Genomic DNA, 26,009 nt, shown 5'->3' with positions numbered 1-26,009 from the left:
TGCTTTCCTAACTGATTGTGTATATTGGTTCCTGAATTCCCTGAAAAGTTGCATATCGCGGGGGCTGTTTGATGCTAATGCGGTCCTCTGTAGCTCATTTACATTTACATTTTAGTCATTTAGCAGACGCTCTTATCCAGAGCGACTTACAGTTAGTGAGTGCATACATTATTTTTTTCATACCCCCCGTGGGAATCGAACCCACAACCTATCAACTGAGCTACATCCCTGCCGGCCATTCCCTCCCCTACCCTGGACGACGCTTGGCCAATTGTGCGCCGCCCCATGGGTCTCCCGGTCGTGGCCGGCTACGACAGAGCCTGGATTCGAACCAGGATCTCTAGTGGCACAGCTAGCACTGCGATGCAGTGCCTTAGACCACTGCGCCACTCTACCAGCTCAGCTGGTAGAGCACGGCGCTTGTAACGCCAAGGTAGTGGGTTCGATCCCCGGGACCACCCATACACAAAAATGTATGCACGCATGACTGTAAGTCGCTTTGGATAAAAGCGTCTGCTAAATGGATTATTATTATTATTATTATTATTATTATTATAATGCAGTACGCCACAGGATGTTTTTGGAGAATCAGGGTCTATATCTGTTCTTAGTTCTGAATGTTTTGAATGGGGCATGCTTATTTAAGATTGAGAGGAAAGCACTTTTAAATAACAACCAGCCATCCTGTACTGACGGAATGTGGTCAATATCCATCCAGGATACCCAGGCCAGGTCAATTAGAAAGGCCTGCTTGCTAAAGTGTTTTAGGGAGCATTTGACAGTGATGGGGGTGGTCGTTTGACCACGGACCCATTACGGACACAGGCAATAAGGCAGTGATCACTGAGATCCTGGTTGAAGACAGCGGGGGTGTATTTAGAGGGTACATTTGTCAGGATGATATCTATGAGGGTGCCCATGTTTACAGATTTAGGGTTGTACCTGGTAGGTTAATTGATAATTTGTGTGAGATTGAGGGCATCTGGTTTAGATTGTAGGTTGGCCAGCATATCCCAGTTTAGGTCACCAAGCAGTACCGACTCTAAGGATAGATGGGGGTCAATCAGTTCACATATGGTGTCTGTAGCAAGCAGCAACAGTGAGAGACTTATTTCTGGAAAGGTGGATTTTTAGAAGTAGAAGCTATAACTGTTTGGGCACAGACCTGGATAGTATGATAGAGCTCTGCAGTCTATCTCTACAGTAGATTGCAACCCCACCCCCTTTGGCAGTTCTATCGAGATGGAAAATGTTGTAGTTGGGGATGGACATTTCTGAATTTTTGGTGGCCTTCCTAAGCCAGGATTCAGACACTGCTAGAACATCAGGGTTGGCGGAGTGTGCTAATGCAGTGAATAACTCAAACTTAGGGAGGAGGCTTCAGATGTTAACGTGCAAGAAACAGAGGCTTTTACGGTTACAGAAGTCAACAAATGATAGCGCCTGGGGAGTAGGAGTGATACTGGGGGCTACAGGGCCTGGGTTAACCTTTTACATCACCAGAGGAACAGAGGAGGAGTAGAATAAGGATACGGCTAAAGGCTTTAAGAACTGGTCTTCTAGTGCGTTGGGTACAGAGAAAAAAAAGGGGCAGATTTCTGGGCGTTGTAGAATAGATTCAGGGCATTATGTACAGACAAGGATATGGAAGGATATGAGTACAGTGGAGGTAAACCTAAGCGTTGGGTAACGATGAAAGAGATAGAATCACTGGAGGCACCGATTGAGTCGGTCTCCGTGTGTATGGGGGGTGGGACAAAGGAGCTATCTAAGGCAGGTTGAGCTGGGCTGGGGATATACAGTGAAATATTACAATAAGAAATAACCGAAACAGCAATAAGCAAGGCATATTGACATGGGAGAGAGGCATAAAGCAATCACGGGTATTATTTGAGAGAGCTAAGACAACAGCTGGTAATGGCGACAAAGTTTGGGCTGAGGCTAAACATAAACAGGATGCGGTACCGTAAAAAGGAACAGTCCAGCAGGCATCAGCTGTGTTATTTAAATTTTTTACATTTTAGTCATTTAGCAGACGCTCTTATCCAGAGCGACTTACAGTTAGTGCATACATTATTTTATCGAACCCACAACCCTGGCGTTGCAAACGCCATGCTCTACCAACTGAGCTACATCCCCTGCCGGCCATTCCCTCCCCTACCCTGGACGACGCTGGGCCAATTGTGCGCGCCGCCCCATGGGTCTCCCGGTCGCGGCCGGCAATGACAGAGCCTGGATTCGAACCAGGATCTCTAGTGGCACAGCTAGCACTGCAATGCAGTGCCTTAGACCACTGCGCCACTCGGGAGTATATCATAAGGTCCGGTGAACAGCAATAGGAGAGTTCGGAGGTAGTTCGGGGGCTGCTACAGCACTGGCGAGCAAGAGGCCACGGCTTGCGTGTGCTAGCGGGCCGGGGCTACCAGATGAGTCTTCGTGGTCGACATCGTAATGGGAAGCCTGTTGAAACCACATCAGACGATTTTGGCGGCAGACCAGTCGTGTTGGATCGGCGGGGCTCCGTGTCAACACTAGGAGGTCCCGTCCAGTTGACAGAGAGGTAGATAGCCGGGAAATGGGCCTGGCTCGAGGCTAGCTCAAGGCTAACTGGTGCTTGCTAAGGGGCAATGGTAATTAGCCAACGACAACAGCCATTCGGTTGCAGCTAGCTAGTTGCGATGATCCGGCGCTAGGGTCCAGTGATTCCGGCAGAAAATCCGATATGCTCTGGGTTGATAGCACGCGGTGCAGACTGGCCGACAAATTGTCCAGGCTAGAGCTAGAGCTGGCTGGTGGGTAGTGCAGGCCACGGACAATGGTTTAGACCGCTAACGGTGGCTAATAGCAAGTAGCTAGCTACAACAGCCATTCGGTTGCAGCTAACTAGTTGCGATGATCCGGCGCTAGGGTTCAATCATTCCGGCAGAAAATCCGATATGCTCTGGGTCGATAGCACGCTGTGCAGACTGGCCGACAAATTGTCCAGGCTAGAACTAGTGCTGGCTGGTGGGTAGTGCAGGACACGGACAATGGTGAAGACGCTAACGGTGGCTAATAGCAAGTAGCTACCTAGCTGGCTACCACAGCCATTCGGTTGCAAAAAGACTAGTTTCAGCTTAAGGTTCTTGATAAAAGTTATAAAGAAATAATAGAATCCTTTCCACGTTGGGTGAGGCGGGTTGCAGGAAAGTATATTTAGTTAAAGAATTAAAAGTAAAATTGAGAAATATATACAAAATAGACAAAAAACTAATAAACTGGCTATTTCCACAAGGACACTACAGAAAAACACGACCACACTGCTACGCCACTCTCGTCGCCAAGGTCCCTGGTGGATTGAGAGCAGCCCAATTTGTCATTGACTTGTCAGGCTTGAATAAGACAGACTGCTCCATGCTCATTTATCTGTTATAACACCATACCCTGAGGATTCTGGGTCAGGGGCTCACTGAGGAGATATGTACTTTACAACGTATTGTTGATGTGAGAGGTTCATGTGAAAATATATGATAGTGCCATAATATCATGTGTACTCCCTAGGATGCAATTCCCAACAGTAGGGTAGTGCTCTTCACCCCTGCTCCCGATGGGCCACAGGGTGTGTAGGGTTTTGTCCCGGCCTAGCACTATAACACCTGCTTCCGGATGATCCGTTGACAAGTAGAAATAGGTATTTTAGCACTAGGCTGGGTCAAATGGCTGCATAAACTGCAGCCCTCCAGGATATTTATTGATACTGGAGCAATGAAAGGGAAAACATATGTTACTATCCTTCCCCAAATGAATATGAGACTGTCACTCTGACTGAACAGCCCAAGGGCATGGTGTCCAGCGGCCCAAAGAGTTCTACCTGACATCCACATTACAATGCTGTTAAGCAATTGAACTGATATGTATTGCCTCTCATCTCCTTGAGAGAGCATTGCTTTGGGGTCTCCTGTAAGTGCAACTCCCTCCACTCTCTCTGGGGGCATTTATTGACAGCTACAGATACAGGTTCTTAATTTGATCACTCTTTTGTTGCTGAGAGCTTTCCTGCACCACAATGCAGATGAGCTTCCTGATTAACATAAATTAGCTAACACACCATTATATTAACAGTAATGCACTTTTCACGTAGCCTACTTTTGGCCAGCTAATAGCCTAACAGCCGATCAAGCAACATTATAGACTAAAAGTTACAATCCTGTTGCTGCAGGATTATTTTGCTATGACAATTTAGGTCAAATTAAGATCCTACACCTGTACACCTGTACCCCCTGATAGCCCCAGGATTAATGAGTGTCCAGTAATCTCCAACACACTGTGTCAACCAGGGGAGCACTTGAACATGAGCGTTTGAAGAGGGCCATAATTATATCCTGATGTCAATCATGACACGGCTGCAGACAGGGCTGTAGGGTTCCATTGGGACTCCCCACTGTACTCCAGCTCCCCAAGGCTCCAGAAGCATTACTGGGTTATTGCACTGGACTGGATTGATAGAAGAAAGTTTTCACTCTCATGTTCCTCTGTATTTCGTAAAACACCTTGCTTGAGAATGTATGGCTCTGAATACATACATATTCGAAGAACAGCCCATTAATGAATCTTTTGGTTCACGTGCGTGTCTTTAACACGTCTTAATTCGATGAAAGACAGTCCATTAACACAAGACACTTTCTCTCCATCTGCCCCCTAATTGAGGCCAACCTTTCAGCTGTCCCTAAAGAGCCACTTCAATATGCTGCTCTTGATCATCCTCTTCTTTGTAAATCTGTGCACCTGTTTGTGGAGACACTCTTTAAACACGCGTGTAAGACACTTTGTGTGGAGGGAGCATGCATCTGACTGTGTGTGTGTGTGTGTCACTTTTCTCTGTGTGTGTACTTGTGTGTGTGCACGCGCATGTGTCTGCGTATGTGTGTGTTTAACCGTGTGTGTGTACGTGTGTGTTGCATTAGTAAGGCATGTGTTTGCAGTATGCATCAGACTGTGGCCCTATGTTTCCTGGTTCTTGTCAGACTCCATTAATAACACATCTCCCATTAACAAGAGCTTTCACACCAGCTTTTCTCTTGTCTTCCTAATTCACAGTGTTGGGAGATGCTTAATGCTGACAGTTGCAATTATGATGAACATATAAATTGTCACTTCACATCTACAGAAAACAACTGTTTTATCTGGTTCATGTTTCTTTTCCTCACAGACCCCCTCTACTTTATGTAAAGTATATTATATGCAGGCATTCCATCCACTTACCGCTAGCCAATTTAACAACCGCTACTTTGCTACACAGTAAGACAGTGTTCTTATTTAATGCAGGCGTATATTTTGCGAAAGCCAAAACACCATTACAGTCAACTGTCTTAATTGAGAGCTACAGTTAGAACTTATTCTATGCATACAGTGTCTACTAACCCCTTTCCCAATTTGGCAACTAACAATAGTTTAACAATAATGGCTTAAAATCTGAAAATGGCTTTTCTTGGAGTAATGGCTTTGTCAAGTTGAGGAGAAAGGAGAGACCAAAAGAGACAGTTTTGGGGCAGGTGGGTCTGCACACACAGCAGGACTCAGAGAGACTTCCCCAGTAGATGTCAGTATAACAATCCTAGCCCAAATGTTTCAACTCCACTGTTTGCTTAGGAATGAACCCAGAATGACCCATGCAAAGCCTTGTGAAAGGAAGTCAATGGGAATAATATTAGCATGAACAATATCATGTGGGGAACAAACAGACAAACACACAGAGCTTGTGAACGATAACATCTCAGTTATACAAGATCTAATTGTAGAACATAATTATTTTCAGACGTTGCTTAGATCATTGTCTCATAATAAAAAGATCCCATCAGCTTGAATTGGAACAACTATTTTGTTGCATTACAACCTGTAATTTAAATGGATTTTTATGTGGATTTCATGTAATAGACATACACAAAATAGTCCAAATTGGTGAAGTGAAAAGAAAAATAATGTTTAATAAAATTCAAAAAAATAAATGACGGAAAATTGGTGCGTGCATACAGTGAGGGAAAAAAGTATTTGATCCCCTGCTGATTTTGTATGTTTGCCCACTGACAAAGAAATGATAATTCTATAATTTTAATGGTAGGTTTATTTGAACAGTGAGAGACAGAATAACAACAAATAAATCCAGAAAAACACATGTCATAAATGTTATAAATTGATTTGCATTTTAATGAGGGAAATAAGTATTTGACCCCCTCTCAATCAGAAAGGTGTCTTTTATACAGATAACGAGCTGAGATTAGGAGCACACTCTTAAAGGGAGTGCTCCTAATCTCAGCTTGTTACCTATATAAAAGACACCTGTCCACAGAAGCAATCAATCAATCAGATTGCAAACTCTCCACCATGGCCAAGACCAAAGAGCTCTCCAAGGATGTAAGGGACAAGATTGTAGACCTACACAATGCTGTAATGGGCTACAAGACCATCGCCAAGCAGCTTGGTGAGAAGGTGACAACAGTTGGTGCGATTATTCGCAAATAAAAGAAACACAAAATAACTGTCAATCTCCCTCGGCCTGGGGCTCCATGCAAGATCTCACCTCGTGGAGTTGCAATGATCATGAGAATGGTGAGGAATCAGCCCAGAACTACACAGGAGGATCTTGTCAATGATCTCAAGGCAGCTGGGACCATAGTCACCAAGAAAACAATTGGTAACACACTACGCCGTGAAGGACTGAATTCCTGCAGCGCCCGCAAGGTCCCCCTGCTCAAGAAAGCACATATACAGGCCTGTCTGAAGTTTGCCAATGAACATCTGAATGATTCAGAGGAGAACTGGGTGAAAGTGTTGTGGTCAGATGAGACCAAAATCGAGCTCTTTGGCATCAACTCAACTCGCCGTGTTTGGAGGAGGAGGAATGCTGCCTATGACCCCAAGAACACCATCCCCACCGTCAAACATGGAGGTGGAAACATTATGCTTTGGGGGTGTTTTTCTGCTAAGGGGACAGGACAACTTCACCGCATCACAGGGACGATGGACGGCGCCATGTAACGTCAAATATTGGGTGAGAACCTCCTTCCCTCAGCCAGGGCATTGAAAATGGGTCGTGGATGGGTATTCCAGCATGACAATGACCCAAAACACACGGCCAAGGCAACAAAGGAGTGGCTCAAGAAGAAGCACATTAAGGTCCTGGAGTGACCTAGCCAGTCTCCAGACCTTAATCCCATAAAAAATCTGTGGAGGGAGCTGAAGGTTCGAGTTGCCAAACGTCAGCCTCGAAACCTTAATGACTTGGAGAATATCTGCAAAGAGGAGTGGGACAAAATCTCTCCTGAGATGTGTTTACTACACTGAGGGGATATGTACTTTACAACGTATTGTTGATGTGAGAGGTTCATGTAAAAATATATGATAGTGCCATAATATCACATTGCCAAAAAGGGTTTTGCCAGCAAGTACTAAGTCATGTTTTGCAGAGGGGTCAAATACATATTTCCCTCATTAAAATGAAAATCAATTTATAACATTTTTGACATGCGTTTTTCTGGATTTTTTAGTTGTTATTCTGTCTCTCACTGTTCAAATAAACCTATCATTAAAATTATAGACTGATCATGTCTTTGTCAGTGGGCAAACGTACAAAATCAGCAGGGGATCAAATACTTTTTTCCCCTCACTGTATATATTCACCCCCTTTGCTATGAAGCCCCGAAATAAGATCTGGTGCAACCAATTACCTTCAGAAGTCACATAATTAGTTAAATAAAGTCCACCTGTGTGCAATCTAAGTGTCACATGATCTGTCACATGATCTCAGTTTATATACACCTGTTCTGAAAGTCCCCAGAGTCTGCAACACCACTAAGCAAGGGGCACCAGCAAGCAAGCGGCACCATTAAGACCAAGGAGCTCTCCAAACAGGTTAGGGACAAAGTTGTGCAGATCAGGGTTGGGTTCTAAAAAAATATCCAAACCTTTGAACATCCCACGGAGCACCATTAAATCCATTATTAAAAAATTGAAAGAATATGGCACCACAACAAACCTGCCAAGAGAGGGCCGCCCACCAAAACTCACGGACCAGGCAAGGAGGGCATTAATCAGAGAGGCAACAAAGAGAACAAAGATAATCCTGAAGGAGCTGCAAAGCTCCACAGCAGATATTGGAGTATCTGTCCATAGGACCACTTTCAGTCTTTCAGAGATTTGAGACTGGGATGGAGGTTCACCTTCCAGCAGGACAATGACCCTAAGCATACTGCTAAAGCAACACTCAAGTGGTTTAAGGGGAAACATTTAAATGTCTTGAAATGGCCTAGTCAAAGCCCAGACCTCAATCCAATTAAGAATCTGTGGTATGACTTAAAGATTGCTGTACACCAGCGGAACCCATCAAACTTGAAGGAGCTGGAGCAGTTTTGCCTTGAAGAATGGGCAAAAATCCCAGTGGCTAGATGTGCCAAGCTTATAGAGACATACCCCAAGAGACTTGCAGCTGTAATTGCTGCAAAAGTGGCTCTACTAAGTATTGACTTTGGAGGGGTGAATAGTTATGCACGCTCAAGTTCAGTTTTTTGTCTTATTTCTTGTTTGTTTCGCACTAACAAATATTTTGCATCTTCAAAGTGGTAGGCATGTTGTATAAATCAAATGATACAAACCCCCCCAAAAAATCATTTTAATTCCAGGTTGTAAGGCAACAAAATAGGAAAAATACCAAGGGGGGTGAATATTTTCGCAAGCCACTGTAGGAGATAATAATGTAAAGTATGTGTCTGTGTGATGGGCTATACATGTAAACAAAGCCTTGCTGCTGCTCAATAGCAGTTAGCAGTCAGGGTTGTTTGTCATGCATCCCAAAAATCTGAGGGGGCACAAAGTTTGTGAGGATGGCTGGGAGGTGGTTGGCGAATTTAGCATTTTTCAAATACCTGAAACATATTTTTTCCTGCAAACTAGAGCCATAATCATTATGCTTAATTCTATGTAAAAAAAAAAAAAAAGTATATTTGTCTGCATATCTAAGCATACCTCTTGAGCTGTCTGTATCCTCCTGACTGTTGGTTCTTGTTTTAAAGAAACTAAATATGCTTATCTGCATCTCTGCTAAAATGTGGGTAAAAGATTGAAAGGAGTGCGAGTCTTATTCAGTACATTTAGTAATTGCTTGCTTTTCTAAAGTCTACCAACCTTGCCAGAAGGCATGCCAGCTAAGATAGACAAGCTATCTACTCTAACTTGATTGATAGCCTGTAAGCCAAGTTCATAAAATTGCTAGGTGGCTAGCAGTATTACAGAGAAACAACAACAAAAAATTACAAATTAAACAGGACAAATCTGAGAGGGCCCCTGTGCTCCCTGTGGGCTTGACGTCTCTGTGCGCAGTCAATGCTGCGCGCATTGAGCATGAGGAGGCATTGTTCTGGGGTAGGTTAAGTCGTTTTAACCAGCGGCAAAACAAATGTCATATCACTGAGAGTGCTGTGCAGTTCAGCACGTACGGTCAAATGGCTAAACTCCTTTTAATCCACCTCTGCAGAGGTGTGTTTTGAAGATGATCAACCGGCAGCTTTACCTTCTTGACTTTCTCCCCCAGCTTTCTTGCTCAGGCGTCGTGTGCGCTCTCCATGGTGCTTGAAAGACATCCACGCAATCCGCTCAAACAAACAGCTTTGGCTACCCAGACGACATTTCACAAGTAATGCATATCAATTTTAGGCACATTCAGAGCACAAACAATGCAATTTGTGTAGCATACAATATAATTATCACGCAGTTTCCAACTCTGCATACAATCAGTGTATAACATCACCGTCGGTTTTGTTCGTCAAAAAGCAAGACAGGTACGGAGGGGATTTCACCGGCAACAAATATCCTAAGAAATTCTGCACTGTGCACCGCCCCCCTCTAACTCTCCCTCTCTCTCTCTCTCTCTGTCTCTCGCATACACACTCTCCTCCCTCGCCACTTTCTCCAGCCAAGAAGCTAGCTTTGCCTTCCCAGCTTTACTCTACAAGCATGTCCTCAGACGTGCAGCCGTGTGATGAAGCGGACCAACTAACTACCAGAGAGCTCCGGACGAAGGAAACCCGCGGCACGAGTAGCAGAAAAGTCTGAGAGCAGGTAATTAACTCAACAACATATGTCTCGCAAAGCTTAATGATGTTTAGTTAGAGAATAGAGAGAATTGCTAAGTTACGCAAGATAAAAATTCGCTCAGTCAGTGTACCGGCGCGTAAAACTCCTGTGTAATGTAATCGTACAATTTTTTAAGTAGCCTATACATTTGGTTGTTTTAATATACATTTACTTGGGATACATGTATAATGTAACAACATCAGTCGTGGCAGGATACTGACAGAACTTTGTGCGCAACAAGCAAGGTTCGCCTTGACCTATGGTATATGAGGGTCTTTCTTGGGCATTCACTAACATTATACTGAATCAACCGATGCTATGAAATAGAACATGTCTTATAGATGACATATTTCCTATCAGAAGATGTAATAAACGTATTTATCGGTGACATGGGAGTGGAGATGGTTTGCGCTTTAGCCATAGTCATCTGTACATTGTGCCATCGCATGACGCGGAATGGAATTGTCACATTGCGCAAAGAAATTCAGTTTAGCAAATAAATCCATGATCATAGTGCTATGGAGATTGCTTTCTATTACCTGCTGTTGTCGTCGATATTGGAATGATTCTCTTTTATTTTTAAAAAGGAAAAAATATTTATTTCTCATATGATCCATATCTTATTTTCAGTGGATTGTTTCTGCATCCAACATAAATGAAACGATATATACAAGGGTGGTATACAATGTTGCGATGATATTCTTTAATTTGTTGTCTTAATCATTACAATGATATTTTCCACCATTTGCATGTCTGTTGACGATCCATCCATGGCACGGTTCCTTTCTCTATGGGAATGCATAACAGTAAGCACTTCGTGAGAGTTGCCAAGGTGTTTTTCAAAGCAAGTTCAACAGCATCGAATTTTACGCTTGGGCTAGTACAACTGTATTGCGTTAGATGGTATTCTATTGTGCGACACGAAGAGGGTAAATCGTTTAAATATGCCATTGAGTTGTGTTTTTAATGTGTTTAAATATTTAAAATAATAAGATAGATTAATCGTAGTCATTTTGCAGTGAAGTATGAAGCATCCGGAAGTTGACGCATGATTGGGACTCGATGTCCTTGATTTGGAGACCTTCACACCTCGTGCAAATACGACTCTGTCCATCCAGTGGGGACAGAATGGTATTGCTGTGTCCCCTACCCCACAAAGGAAGAAAGGGAATGGTTTGTCGATTCGTCGTCAGCCTCCATTAATTTATGCACCCCACCATATAACGATAAATTGGCAGCACGCTGCATGAACATAGGTGCTGGAATCTTTTAAGAGAGGGTCTTCAATTCTTTCACCCAATGCATAATGAGTTTACTCGTGGTTGTTTTGCAATGGTGGTGAGAGAAAGGGGTCGATTTAGTGACAAACAACAGGGTTTGTTCGACTATGATGAAGTCGCATGGCTCACTGAATGTGCGCGTAAAAGCGCGCTTGGCACTGCGCGGAACCCCGAAGGATGAGTTTGGAATATGGCTGGTGAATGTTGACACAGATTAGCAGATTGTATGATTGTATAACTGACAGCAGTAACAAGATTGAAATCAGTGAGTGATTCCAGATTTCTCAACAGATCAAATAAAGGGTCTGGCCTCATTCTCTAGGTTGCATGACGTGTTTCCGAAATTAAGTCAAAATCAAGTTTTGAAATGAGCCACTGCTTTTGTGTTTTGAGGTTGCTGGAAGCTGGTGCAATTCCTCACAATAACCTCACAGTCATGTCAAGCCTTTTGAGGTAGGAAAATAAAAAATATGCTTTGCATCGATTACCATCCCCATGTGATGTATGGTTCCCTGTGATCTTCAATAAAACTATGGTCACACTGCGGTAAAATAAATGTGCCTGGCTATTCATACTGTAAATAGCCCCATACACTCACATAAGGATAATGATATACATTTATCAGACTGGGTTAAAGACACACTGTCTCGACTGTCCAATCTATAACCTGTGAAATATGATTGTTTTTGATAGAGTTGATACATGATTAGAAAAAAATATTATTTAAATTACAGATGAAGAATCTGTGCTTGCATTACTGATTGGTTTCCCAAGTCTAAGTGACGTTGGCCATTTAACAGACTGGAGAGGGGGCGAACCCTTTGAAGACGGATGCAAATGTCCTCTTGCTAATGTGTCTGGTGTGTTTGAAAGATTAATTGGTGCACTCGATGCATTTGAGGTCCAGGTGCAGGTTGAAAAACGTGGTCATCATTTATAACATAAAGGCACAGACTCTGCACTCTCTCTTTTACGTGCGTAAGTGCACTGGTAATTATTAGGAACAATGTGACCCTGAATTCACTGTTGAAATTAATTGTTTTTGTGAGATAAAGACTGGGCAGACAACACTAGACCAATTGAATACTGAATAATTGTTGGTTGTGGTTTGGTTCTATCGCAGTGTATTTGGTACTGGTATAGCTTGGTAGGGTGCATTCAGGTGCTCACAATTAATAGCCTATAACAGAATGGTTATTGGTATTGCCTTTGCGCAATCTCCGCAAAATGACATGCACGAGTAGCCTAGTTCCATTTCCAGAGGGAAATGTAATTGTTTTTTGTGCAGCACTGCCAAATACAGTACAGACCCGGAATACATTTAGTGTATTTCGTTTTTCAATATGACGTGCTTGCCATCAGCTATGGTGCAGATCAGACACACACCATTGCATCAGATTATTTGTATCCTACATTATTATGTGAGCGAGCTTTTGAGAGGGTGCGCATTTTCTACCTCGTATTCCCAGTCACAAACATCACATTTCTGAAAAAATACAAAGGCCCTTATATAATTTCTGAAAAGCTTACGACTGCTTTTTCCTGATTCCCTCCTCTCCCTTAGGTGGGATGAGCACTAGTAAAATGTTATAATCTTTTACAGTTTATGATGTATTAGGCTGCATGCAAGCCATACAATGCGTTGTCGAGGTTGTTTTTAGAAAGGACCCGTTTATTTTGGCAATTTATGGTATTTGCTGGTATTTGCATGTACTGCTTCAGAAAAGATTTACTGAGGTTACACATCGAGGAAACAGTCAGTACATTACTGTCAATACATTCCCATCATTATGCATGATCGATATCACATTAGAGACGCAACCATTTAAGAGTAAGCATAATTTCCCTGTGCGGTTGTGGTTTATGACCATGATTATCGCATACTGTAGGGTATAGGCATATACTAACCCTTAAGGTATAAGCTGTATAGGGCTCATACCCTATATTCTATAGACTTGGAGATCTGTATCGATTTGAATTTGTTATGCTGCATATTGGCTGCTGTGCATGACATGCTGGCTTACTAACAATGTGAGTAAAGAGGATAATGGGATTTGAGTTTGTGTGTAGGGATAAGCTATGGATTTATTCATTTTTACCTATAAGGCTGTTTTTTTTATCAGTGTTAATGTTTGTTTTCCACTCATTCTCCAATTTATCTACACCAACCATGAGATGTTGAGTTTGTTCAAAGTCATGCCACTAAAGGTGGGAAATATTGACAGGCTATATTGATTTGGCAGAGAGAGTTACCATTCAGTAAGATGCTATTTGTGTGTTTTCTCTATAGGGGCATCTCAAGTTGACCCCATCTGGAGACTTCTACCTGGGCTGAACACAATGGAGACTGTTTGACAGTGGAAGTGGAGGTTTACTGTACAGTAGCTCAGGCGGACTTCCTCACTCCTTCATTACATGCAGTGAGCCCATGCCACTAACAGGTATGGTGGACAGTTGTAATTAAGATTAATGACCTATTGTGATTTTTAAGTTGTTGCTGCTCCAGAACATATTAGGTACTTTTCCTAGATGGATTTAATGTTTTGCATATTAGCCATCTATTGAGTTATGGTCTGTTAGGAGAGCAGCACGTCTGCTTGAAAGGGGCCACTTGTGAACAGTTCTACAAGTCACACAGGTTCCCTGCCTCACTTGAAAGAGCATCTGTTTAAGAGCAGAGTAACCCATCGTAGCAGGCGTAAAATAAACACCTGAGTGGGGTCCCAAAATCCAGTTTTCAGGAGGAAAGGAAGCTTGGTTGAAGATACTGTATCCCTGAAAACAGGATGTTTCCCCGCTGAGGGTGGGTGCAGAGCAGACGTGATGATTACTCACTTGTTTAATACCATTGCAAAGTTAACACTTAACACATAATGAACTCCTGACTTTGCCTATACAGTGGGGGAAAAAAAGTATTCAGTCAGCCACCAATTGTGCAAGTTCTCCCACTTAAAAAGATGAGAGAGGCCTGTAATTTTCATCATAGGTACACGTCAACTATGACAGACAAATTGAGAAAAACACATCCAGAAAATCACATTGTAGGATTTTTTATGAATTTATTTGCAAATTATGGTGGAAAATAAGTATTTGGTCACCTACAAACAAGCAAGATTTCTGGCTCTCACAGACCTGTAACTTCTTCTTTAAGAGGCTCCTCTGTCCTCCACTCGTTACATGTATTAATGGCACCTGTTTGAACTTGTTATCAGTATAAAAGACACCTGTCCACAACCTCAAACAGTCACACTCCAAACTCCACTATGGCCAAGACCAAAGAGCTGTCAAAGGACACCAGAAACAAAATTGTAGACCTGCACCAGGCTGGGAAGACTGAATCTGCAATAGGTAAGCAGCTTGGTTTGAAGAAATCAACTGTGGGAGCAATTATTAGGAAATGGAAGACATACAAGACCACTGATAATCTCCCTCGATCTGGGGCTCCACGCAAGATCTCACCCCGTGGGGTCAAAATGATCACAAGAACGGTGAGCAAAAATCCCAGAACCACACGAGGGGACCTAGTGAATGACCTGCAGAGAGCTGGGACCAAAGTAACAAAGCCTACCATCAGTAACACACTACGCCGCCAGGGACTCAAATCCTGCAGTGCCAGACGTGTCCCCCTGCTTAAGCCAGTACATGTCCAGGCCCGTCTGAAGTTTGCTAGAGTGCATTTGGATGATCCAGAAGAGTATTGGGAGAATGTCATATGGTCAGATGAAACCAAAATATAACTTTTTGGTAAAAACTCAACTCGTCGTGTTTGGAGGACAAAGAATGCTGAGTTGCATCCAAAGAACACCATACCTACTGTGAAGCATGGGGGTGGAAACATCATGCTTTGGGGCTGTTTTTCTGCAAAGGGACCAGGACGACTGATCCGTGTAAAGGAAAGAATGAATGGGGCCATGTATCGTGAGACTTTGAGTGAAAACCTCCTTCAATCAGCAAGGGCATTGAAGATGAAATGTGGCTGGGTCTTTCAGCATGACAATGATCCCAAACACACCGCCCGGGCAACGAAGGAGTGGCTTCGTAAGAATCATTTCAAGGTCCTGGAGTGGCCTAGCCAGTCTCCAGATCTCAACCCCATAGAAAATCTTTGGAGGGAGTTGAAAGTCCATGTTGCCCAGCGACAGCCCCAAAACATTACTGCTCTAGAGGAGATCTGCATGGAGGAATGGGCCAAAATATCAGCAACAGTGTGTGAAAACCTTGTGAAGACTTACAGAAAACGTTTGACCTGTGTCATTGCCAACAAAGGGTATATAAGATTTTGAGAAACTTTTGTTATTGACCAAATACTTATTTTCCACCATAATTTACAAATAAATTCATTAAAAATCCTACAATGTGATTTTCTGGGAAAAAAATTCTCAATTTGTCTGTCATAGTTGACGTGTACATATGATGAAAATTACAGGCCTCTCTCATCTTTTTAAGTGGGAGAACTTGCACAATTGGTGGCTGACTAAATACTTTTTTTCCCCACTGTACATTCCCACCATGCGCACATCATGTATGCTTACTTTTAAATAAACCCAGGCTCTAATGGAAAGTTGGAGAGTCATGCACCAGGGGTGCATTTGATATAGCAGTGAGGAGCAAAGGTGTCTTTTTAAAAGTTTACATTTAGTACGTTATGGCAAATAAAATCCAGCTGATTTGTGCTGTCATAACAGCAGTCATTACACCTGGAGGAGCTGATGGTTTATTTATCTGATGTTGAAGGAGTCAGAGCGTATACAGGATGTACCGTAGTAACTTCACAGCACTGAGTGATGCTCCTTCAGATCTTTATCTAGCACTGTGAAGTATGGATGAAATAAAATAGTGTAATTGCATTTCCTACAAAGACTATAGGAGGTCGTTGAACTAAGCGTTACGTCTACTGTTTTTTGCTTCTTCTGTGCGTTGTGTCAGCATATTTCATAAAAAATGCTGAAGAGATGTAGTGACCCTGTAATTGGTTGTAAAATCCAAGCTTGCCGTTTAGTATTTCAGATCTCTCTAGTCTATACGATGGTGCACGACACTACCTCAGATGAACCCAGTGATGATTGTAGTGTAAAAGCTTGATAGAATACTTCAGAAGCCATTACTCTTCAAAATTGGTTCTAGGTAATCTGTTTAGTGTCCCACAGGGGGAGACCTGAATACATTCAATCATGCAGGTTGGCATTTATTGGGATGACTTATGTACTGGAGGAAGCTCTGCAGGGTAGTCACTAGTTGGCACAGCCACAAAGTCATAAAATCAGATTTTAAACTTAACCCTAACCCTATCCCTAAACCTAACCTTTACTAAACTGTTAACCTTTGCCTAACCCAAACCTGAAATTCAGACCAAAAAAGCAAGTTTTTGTTTTCATGATTTTTTAACGATATATAGCCAATTTTGACTTTGACGCTGGCCCATCTAGTGGAAATCGCTTAGCTTTGCCTCCAGGACAAGATTCATCCCAATAAACGTCGACATGCTTTAATCATGGCCGGAGAAAATTGAAGATCTGTTGATATCATTGTAATGAATCATCCACGCTGTATCTCTCTCTAAGTCCCTTTCCTGGTCTCCTCCCTCTGAAATGGCCAGGCATCTAAAAGGTTGCAGTGTCTTTGTGGTGCACAGTGACGGTGTTCCATTCTAATCAAGAGGGTTCACTGCATTACCCTTGGGCTAGCAGCTAGCCTATCAGCTATTGTTGGGAAACAGCTTAGAGATGGAAGAATGAGCTTCCCCACTGCTGTCTGTAAACAGTGCCGAATCCTTTGTTGTACCATAACAGAGACCCAAGACTACTTAGTAATAGTAGTACAAGTAAGTAGTAGTACCATCGATATCACAATATATTTATCTGCCTGTGTTCAGTTCTCAGACACAGCTGAGGAAGCCTCAGGTGTTCCTAAGTCCTACCACTCATCCAGTAATGATGCCGGCTGCCATTCCCGGTTCTTAATTGCACTAAGCCTCGGCACCGGATAAATCTGGCACTGTGCTTCTAGCTTCATTATTATCGGCTCCATAAAACATTCAGCATGCCCCGCTCCCATTGGAACCATGACGGAGCAGTGACATTGTAATTTTGCAGCCAGATCTAATTCCTCCATGATGTGGGATTGGAAGATTGGAAGACAGAAGACACGGAGAGATGGAGAGATGTTTTTCCCTCCCTGCCCTCTGACCTGTCACACACAGGTTGGCTATTGGATGGCGAGGGACACAGAGAATGAGTCCAAGAGGGGAAAGTATTAAGGGGTGATTCTTTTTCCCAATCCACCCCCCCAGTAGATAGAGAATGGTACAGCCAGCCTGGCTCATCTGTCTGTTATTGTTACCAACTCTGCCTAGACAGAATTTACTGGACTCTAGAGGGACATTTTCCACTACAGTGCTACTACTGCTGCTGCTGACTGTGTGGATGATTGTGAGGGAGCCTTGTGTCAATTTCTCCTCTTTCGGGTCATGAACTCTAACGAGCAATTAGACAGGAAGAGGGACGATGATATGAGCCTGAAAAATGTCTCCCTACAGTCCTGGTGAGTTTGAGCTCTTTCAGACAGAGTCTGACAGGACTGAGCTTTTAATCATTCACAGCCACTAACAGGACCAGTGAGACTGTCTGAATGGGTTTGTGTGATGTCAGAAAGAAAGATAGCATCTCAAACATTTGACATCTCAAACATTTGACATACACACTCCAGGAAGCGTAAAGATACCCACGTACATGCACTCATGGTCACACAACACACTGGCACACACACACACACACTCACACTCCTATGCCTGTCCTTTTCTCTTCATTCACCATTCCCTGGATCACCCTCAACATCTCTCTTTCCTGTTTCTCATCTACACTCTTAGAAAAAAGGTGCTATCTAGAACCTAAAACAGTTATTCGGCTGTCCCCATAGGAGAACCCTTTGAAGAACCCTTTTTGGTTCCAGGTAGAACCTTTTTGGGTTCCATGTAAAACCTTTTCCACAGAGGGCTCTACCTGGAACACAAAAGAGTTCTACCTGGAACCAAAAAGGGTTCTACCTGGAACCAAAAAGGGTTATCCAATGGGGACAGCCAAATAACCCTTTTGGAACCCTTTTTTCTAAGAGTGTACCTTACTATTATGACCTCTTTCTCCTGGATACTCGGCTCCCCCCAAAGGCTTACATGTCTACCAAGGTGATAGGTTCTTTAATGAATGAAGCATTCTGCCTGTCCTAGTGGATCCGTTGTTTTCCCATACTCAGCCATTCACTTTCAAGAACTAAGTGCTTCGAGCCCCTACTTAAAGGACTAACATTTATTTTAAAGGTCATTCTCACACTAAATTCAACTGTACTCCTAAAAGGCCTAAACATCTTAATTTCTAATCCTATTATTGTAAACCTCTGTGATTCTATGTCACCTATGCCCTGGTCCTGTCCTCCGACCATCAGGGAACTCTAAATGCCCCCACTCCCGTCAAACTAGAATTCTCTGCTCAGTAGATACTGCCAAAACGTACCATTGAAAGGAATTGGAGCCAAATTACAGCATCAATCAATTTTTCCATTTAGTCCTCTTGCAACATAAACACTAGAAATGTTTTGATGGAATGTTCAGAACTGCAGAATGTGTCAAAGAAGCATGTCTGTAAATTTCCCATGCAATTTAGAAATGCAATTGTGCTTCTCCCATCCCAGTGTCAGAGGACAAAAAAGGCAATCTGCGAAATAAAACTTAAATTTGAGTAGTGGAGAGACTACTGCTTGACACAAAAGCTCAATTTTGTACAGGCCCACACGCTCTCACCAGTTAAACACAGGCCCTTAACTGAAGATAATGACGGAATCATAGCAGAGAAAAATGCTCCTGTCCAAGAGAGGAGCAAGACGCTGACTAACTTAAGGAGCAGGAATGGAAAGGGAAAGGGGTAAGGGGGATACCTAGTCAGTTGTACAACTGAATGCTTTCAAATAAAATGTGTCTTCTGTATTTTTTTTTGTCCGCTCTGGGATTTGATCCAGCAACCCTTCGGTTGCTGGCCCACGCTCCTACCCCAATGGTGGTGTCTCATGTTGAACACGTGTTAAAACTGAGCAATACTAATGCAGGCAATGATCATTTGAGGTTATAGGATTCAGCAGTGCCTCAGTTTATTCTTGTGCATTTACGAGTGCAGACCTGTTTATACTGTAGGTTCAGGTATAACTCATCTCACCTTTTGTTTCTTTTTCCACTATGTAAATAATTATAAAATATAAACAGTTATTTTATGTGCTCAGCTGGTTAGATTTACTGCGGCTGTCCATTCTGTCTAACGATACGTAAACGCAAGACAAAGTCCAGATAATGGTTGTAAAAACTGCTGTCTTGTTAGTCCTGGATGGCATTTCGTGGATGATTGTTTTTTTCTTGTTATTTCTCAGAAAGAGCAAAAATGTGTGCCTCGCTGTGCCGGGGGGACAGCGGAGGGAAACCACTGGAGTATGTAGATATATCCCAAGGAGGAAGAGAGACTGGGACAAAGAGGAAACTGGGTCGTGAGATACTTCCACTATCAAAACAAGACCAGGACACTGCAGGCGTTTGAGATTTCATAGACATTTCCATAAGCCATAAGCACAACATGACCGAACCATCCAGTACCTAGATATCTAGCAAACTTTCTCAACCTCAGGCTGTCAGTGAGAGAAACTACCAGCCATTTGGCCTATAGACCTGCTGCACACAGATCCATGGCTAGACCTGACATTCATGAAGATACCATTATGAACAAAACTCTTTCCAGGTGGCTGAATTGACATTTGGAATAAATGCCAGGGAGAAAGAGTATATTTAAGTTATTTGTGTGCGTTTTAGGGAACTGTGAATGCCTTCCCCTGCTGATTCGATGTGGCATTTATGGGCGAGTTATGTGGGCTTATGAAAGGATTTATAATTTTGTCATTTTCTTCAGACTCCCCGTTGAGTCAGCTAGCCGTGTCAAAGTGAACGGCCCGTCTGATATGCTGTTACTTGAGTTGACAGAGACAGGGTTGCCAAGGGAGCCCAGAGAATACAGTGTGTCAGTGTAACACAAACACACTCGGGAATGGATTCTCAGTGTGAGGAGTTCCTTACCCCTGCATTCACACCCTCTGATAGACCTCGCCAGAAACCATCCAAGACGCTAAAGAAAAACAACAAGAAGTATAACAAGAGAAAAACTCTCGGCTTGTCAGGCCAGGTGGAACAAAGAAGTGTAGAGAAAAGCGAACAGGCAAGCGAGCGATAAAAAAACCAAATAGGGCTATCTTCTGTTTACCCCCCCCCCCCCCACCTTGTCACAACACAACTGATTGGCTCAAACGCATTAAGAAGGAACGAAATTCCACAAATTAACTTTTAACAAGGCACACCTGTTAATTGAAATGTATTTCAGGTGACTACATCATGAAGCTGGTTGAGAGAATGCCAAGAGTTTGCAAAGCGGTCATCAAGGCCAATGCAAATAGTCCAGGTAACCATGATTAGCTGTTCAGGAGTCTTATGGTCCTGGATGACCGCTTTGGTCCTGGATGTACGTACGGTCACTGTGGGGACGACGTCATCGATTAACTTATTGATGAAGCCAGTGACTGATGTGGTGTACTCCTCAATGCTATCGGCAGAATCCCGGAACATATTCCAGTCTGTGCTAGCAAAACAGTCCTGTAGCTTAGCATCTGCATCATCTGACCACTTCCTTATTAACCGAGTAACTGGTGCTTCCTGCATTAGTTTTTGCTTATAAGCAGGAATCAGGAGGATAGAGTTATGGTCAGATTTGCCAAATGGAGGGCGAGGGAGAGCTTTGTACGCGTCTCTGTGTGTGGAGTAAAGGTTGTCCACGATATCTCCGTCTCTCAAACCTGTTGTGAGTATAGACAGCAGGCTGCAATGCTGTCTTTGTAGCAGTTAAACAGCACTACAGGGAAAGGGGAAGGATTGGTTGCCAAAGAGTCTAACTACTTTCTTCTGTAAATAACAGAATGTCCTTGGATATATAACAATAGGCTTGTATAAAGACGAATACATGCAGAAAAAGTTTCATGAGAAATCTGCTCCACTTTATTCTATCAAGTAAACACTGTGTAGATGTAGTAGGCTAAACGTATGTGCATTCAATAGAATTAAGGTCTTTACTCCACAGACGTTAGTTCTGAGTTGGCTGAGTGGTGCTGTCAACCCAACTGACTCATTTAGCCTTTAAGGTCACTCAGATCCTTCTCATTATTATTTGCATGGTGAGAGAACATTTCTGCGATCCAGTGGTGACTCACCATGGTCTCGCTTACTGACTAAAGTCTGGAGGCGTGTGACAGCTTTCACATTTTTGGGCAGTGGAATGATGAACTGCACTCAAACTCCCTAGCAGCGATAATGTCAGGAGAGAGCATTAAGCCTGAATGGTGACATTTTAACCTGTGTGAGCAGGATGACAGTGGCTTAAACTTTGAGGATCAAACTCAAACACTTATTGGCTATAATGGAAAGAACTCCAGAGTAGTACCACTACTACTCTGCATCAGCCTTCCTAGTTGATTTATACCTGAGCAATTTGGAATACGTCTCCATAGATCAAAACCAATATGGCCTCTAGTCTCCCAGTGTGTTGACAGTGAGCGGTATCAACCTGTGAGCAAAATTATGTTAAACAGGCTGGATAGAATCATTATGTCTGCCATCACATCAGGCATTACATACCTTGGAATTAATCCAGAGGGAACCGGATTCTTATACCTAGTTAATTGAGAATTGTGGGGTATTCATGGCTCTGGAAAGGGATCCCTAGGGGGCGTCTATCCAATTATCTATCAACTTGTGATTTATTGGTTCAGTTGTTCTCCTTTCCATCCAAACCTGACCTCCTTCATCCTCTGCTTCACTTCATTAGTCTCCCTCTCCTCCATCCTCTCCTCTCCCCCCAGTCGCCTCATATTTCCTGTCTGTCTCCATCCCTCCCCTCGTGTGTTCTCTCTAGCTCTGCTTATCACCTCAGAGCAGTAACTGGCTTTTCCCATGCAGCTGGTTCATAATGGATACCCTGCTCCAGAAAGCTGATGTTAATGTTGACTGGGATCACAGACTCTCCTCCTAGGCACAGAGCAGTGAGAAATGACTGCTCTACCTCCGTCCGGCCTGGCCCAATAACTTCTCATATATGGATCCAGAGGCCTGAACGGGGGGGAAAGCGTACTGTTTGGGTTCAGAGGAAGGGGGAGGGGGGAGTGTGTCTTATGATAGGATGTGTATGGGTGTATACTGATGTCTTAATAAATGAAGGTGGATGATAGCAGGTCATGACATGAAGGATGATGAAGGTGAGTTAGTGTGCATTTGGGAGACATCCATGCCTGACAGGACGGTTTGTTAATAAAACAGAGAAAGTGGGCCTGTTGCTCCCTCAAGTATTGGTTCGTCCGTCTTGCTGTAAACAGCATTGACAGGCAGCCTACTCTGCCGCGCCAACCTCCCTTAACCTCACAACCCTGTCTGACAGCCCTGGAGATGTGCTCTGTTCTTAGAAAGAGAGGTGTGTGTCTGTGTCTCCTGACTATGTGCAGTTAGCCTCATTTACATCAGAGGATTGGTCATGACAGTGACCATCGCTGACGAACGTAAGCAGACAGAGATCCCCCCCGTCTGTTTTCTTCACGTTCTGCCATCAGTCCCTGGCTCAGAGCCTGTAAAGCAGCCATCCATGCTACAGCCTCGGTGACAGCACAGGGAAAATCCCACTTCATCCCTCCACCACTGAGCTACCGTCCCCTCACATTCCCAGGGACGCGTATCCTGCCAGCCTTGCTACGATCTCCACAAACCAGACCAGGCATCCATTTTAGATTGAAAGGGGGTGGGGGCTGGTTCCATCCTGATTGGGTGACATTCTAGTGTCTGTGTTGTTTGTGACTGTTGGAAGGCCATGGTGTGCGAGACCCAGATACGCATAGCAACTCATTCCCCAGTGCTTAGAGTCAGGAAAGCCCCATCCGTCATGCAAAGATCACCCTTGTCCTGTCTCTTTGAAGTGATGGCTTGGATTTGGTGAGGCAGGACACAGTGCCTCCAGTGTGAATAGGTTCTACAACCGTGGGGTGACTCGTTCAAAAACGCATCAACGTTCCATATGTATGTATGAGACCAGGTGTGTAGCCAGGAGCCCAGCCAAGTCAATCCACTTCCAATTAATCTGTGGTTGGGAGTAATCCAGTATGTAAGTGGCTTTTTAATATTTTCTTACGAAGGTGTGGTAACCCTTGCTCTCATATTAACCCACAGGGGAGCAACATTAATCAAAAGAGCACAGAATGTGTTTGATGGATAGGGTTGATGATTTGAATTTCCCCTTAAAAATTAAGTTTTTATTAATTTCATCTATGGGTTTAAATTAGTGGGGACGTCCGTTCCAACGATGCCCAGCCCTCTAAATTGCATGCAGGGCTCAAAAACTGGAGATTCATGGTCATCCTCCACTGGCCTGCATGAATTATTTATTACTCAATGTGTCTCACACATACCCCAGCAGCTCTTTAATCCACACTGACATTAGCCTCTCTCTCTCTTTTTTTGAGACGCTGGCAGACTGGGGGGATTAGGAGGGGCTGATTCCCAGAGTAAAGGCTGTCAATTTGTTCACTTTGAGGAGATGTGATTGAGCATGTCTATTGGCTGCTTGGACCACAGCCCCGCGTCTCCCCAGTACAGGGATTGATTGAGTCATACCTGCCTAGGGTTCCGTTGGCCCTGCGCCCGTCCACGGGCCTCGTTCCCTCTCCAGGCCCAGTCTGTCAGCCCCTGAAGTTATGACATCATGAGCCCCCTCATAAGGCATCTCCATTGTTTTGAAATGAAGGGACATCAATTTCCCAGGCGCCACTGCCCAGCGGATGATTTGTGAGTGCTATTATCCTCAGAAATCGCTCTGGAAAATGGCTGCGGATTGGAGAGAGTTTGAGAGGGGTGACTTGCTGCATGGAAATGGTGTCAAAGCCGCCTGTTTTGCCCAGCTCCAATAGTAGTATTTAATACTTTTGGGGGTGAAAACCCACGTACCCATAGGCCTACTCAGATTACAGAGTTCATGATTATTAAGCTACTATTTCAGCCCTGAAAGTGGCATTTGGAGAAAAATATGACTTTGCAGATAGGACTGCCAGCTAAGAGAGTGAGAGATGGAAATAAATAGTGAGATAGAGGCAAAATATGACCAATCACCTGGATGTCAATGGAGCATTTCCAGATAACTTTCTCTCTGGCCGTTTATAGAAGCAGTTAGAGCAGACCTGGGTGCCATCGGGCTGACAGCCAAGGTTTTCATGTCGAGGCTTGACTAATTCATTATAAAGCCATTTGAGTCCCAGAACGTTCCGTTGTTAGAGGAATAAACTGCTGACTATTCAAAACACGCCTTCCAAACTTGATCACAATGGATAGGTAATGCATTATGCATTCCGATTTCATTATGATTTTAAAAAATGTACGGAAAGCGTATGTGTACTTGTTTTTATTTCCTTGAAGTGTACCTAAACATGACAACAAAATATGAACATTTAAAGATAAAGTCGCATTCATATTTCACGTCTATTTCCTTTTCAAAACATTTGTTCGCATTTCAACTCTAAACTGTAATGGAAGTAAGAGTGTGAATCTATTTAGTGTCCTTTCGGGAAAAAGCAACTTACAGTACTTTTGCTTTCAGGAGCCACTCGGCTCGACACAATACGTGGTCAAATGCAGAAAGTTATCAGTGAGGTGCAGGAGCGAAAAGGTCTCTTCACCACTCTCTGAAGAATTCAATTCTCCTGCATGGACCCATCTGACAGAGGGCTATTCTGCACGGGCAAGATAAACATTACAGTGGAAAACAGTGAAATAATACATTCTGAAGGAATATGTTAGATATTTATCTGAAGGGCCTGAAGATAGGGCCGAGGTGGGGAAAGGACTGAGGACAAATTTGTTTTTGCCATTGGTGAATTGTGACCAGACCTTCTGAATACTAAACATACTACTGCCTTTTGTTTTCTAATAATCCATCCCAGTGCATTGTTCACTGTAGATGAACAACACAATGTCCTGGTTTTAGCCCGTGGGAGTATCAGTGATCTTGGGGATGGGATGTCCTGAGCTCATTAACAAGGGAAATACATTTACTAGGTTCGGCAGTAATTCCCATCTTTTATCACATAGACAATAGCATTTGCATTTACTATGGCCCTTGTTATGGCAAGAAATTAGAAAACAAAAAGCCAATTTTAACATACAGTAAGCATTGTGTCCATTAAACACAAACCAATTCTCGACGGAAATGTAACCGAACAACGCAAAATACCAATATCTGATAAGAGCCAATGAGATGCCATCGGTATTGCAGCAATTGCTGTCAAACATAAAAACTGTACAAGTTCTCACAGAGTTCAAATTGACAGCATAAACAATGCATTCATTCATACAAAAAAGCTGTATATTCCTATATATTCCTCCCAGGAGATAACAGGAACGCTATGAGAATTGCATCATGTAAACTACAAAGGGAACAGAATAGCCTAAATCTCTGTCACTGTAGTAACCTCTGACAGCAGATAGTGTTACATCAGAGTTGAGTGAGAAGATGTCCTCTT

General features: G+C 43.2%; 1 protein-coding gene across 1 annotated transcript in view; it reads left to right on the top strand.

The window, feature by feature from the left end:
* The first annotated feature begins 9,925 nt into the window (after positions 1-9,925).
* LOC121557856 (muscarinic acetylcholine receptor M2) overlaps positions 9,926-26,009 on the top strand; it is a 67,452-nt gene continuing 51,368 nt past the window's right edge. Inside the window, exons 1-2 of the mRNA XM_041871324.2 lie at positions 9,926-10,089; positions 13,675-13,825. The gene's annotated coding sequence lies outside the window, so the exon portion shown is untranslated. The remainder of the gene's footprint in view (positions 10,090-13,674; positions 13,826-26,009) is intronic.

The sequence above is a fragment of the Coregonus clupeaformis genome, chromosome 28 (assembly GCF_020615455.1).
Source record: "Coregonus clupeaformis isolate EN_2021a chromosome 28, ASM2061545v1, whole genome shotgun sequence".
NCBI lineage: Eukaryota > Metazoa > Chordata > Actinopteri > Salmoniformes > Salmonidae > Coregonus > Coregonus clupeaformis.
The sequence above is the reverse complement of the archived record's forward strand: the minus strand, read 5'-3'. Positions and strand labels throughout refer to the sequence as shown.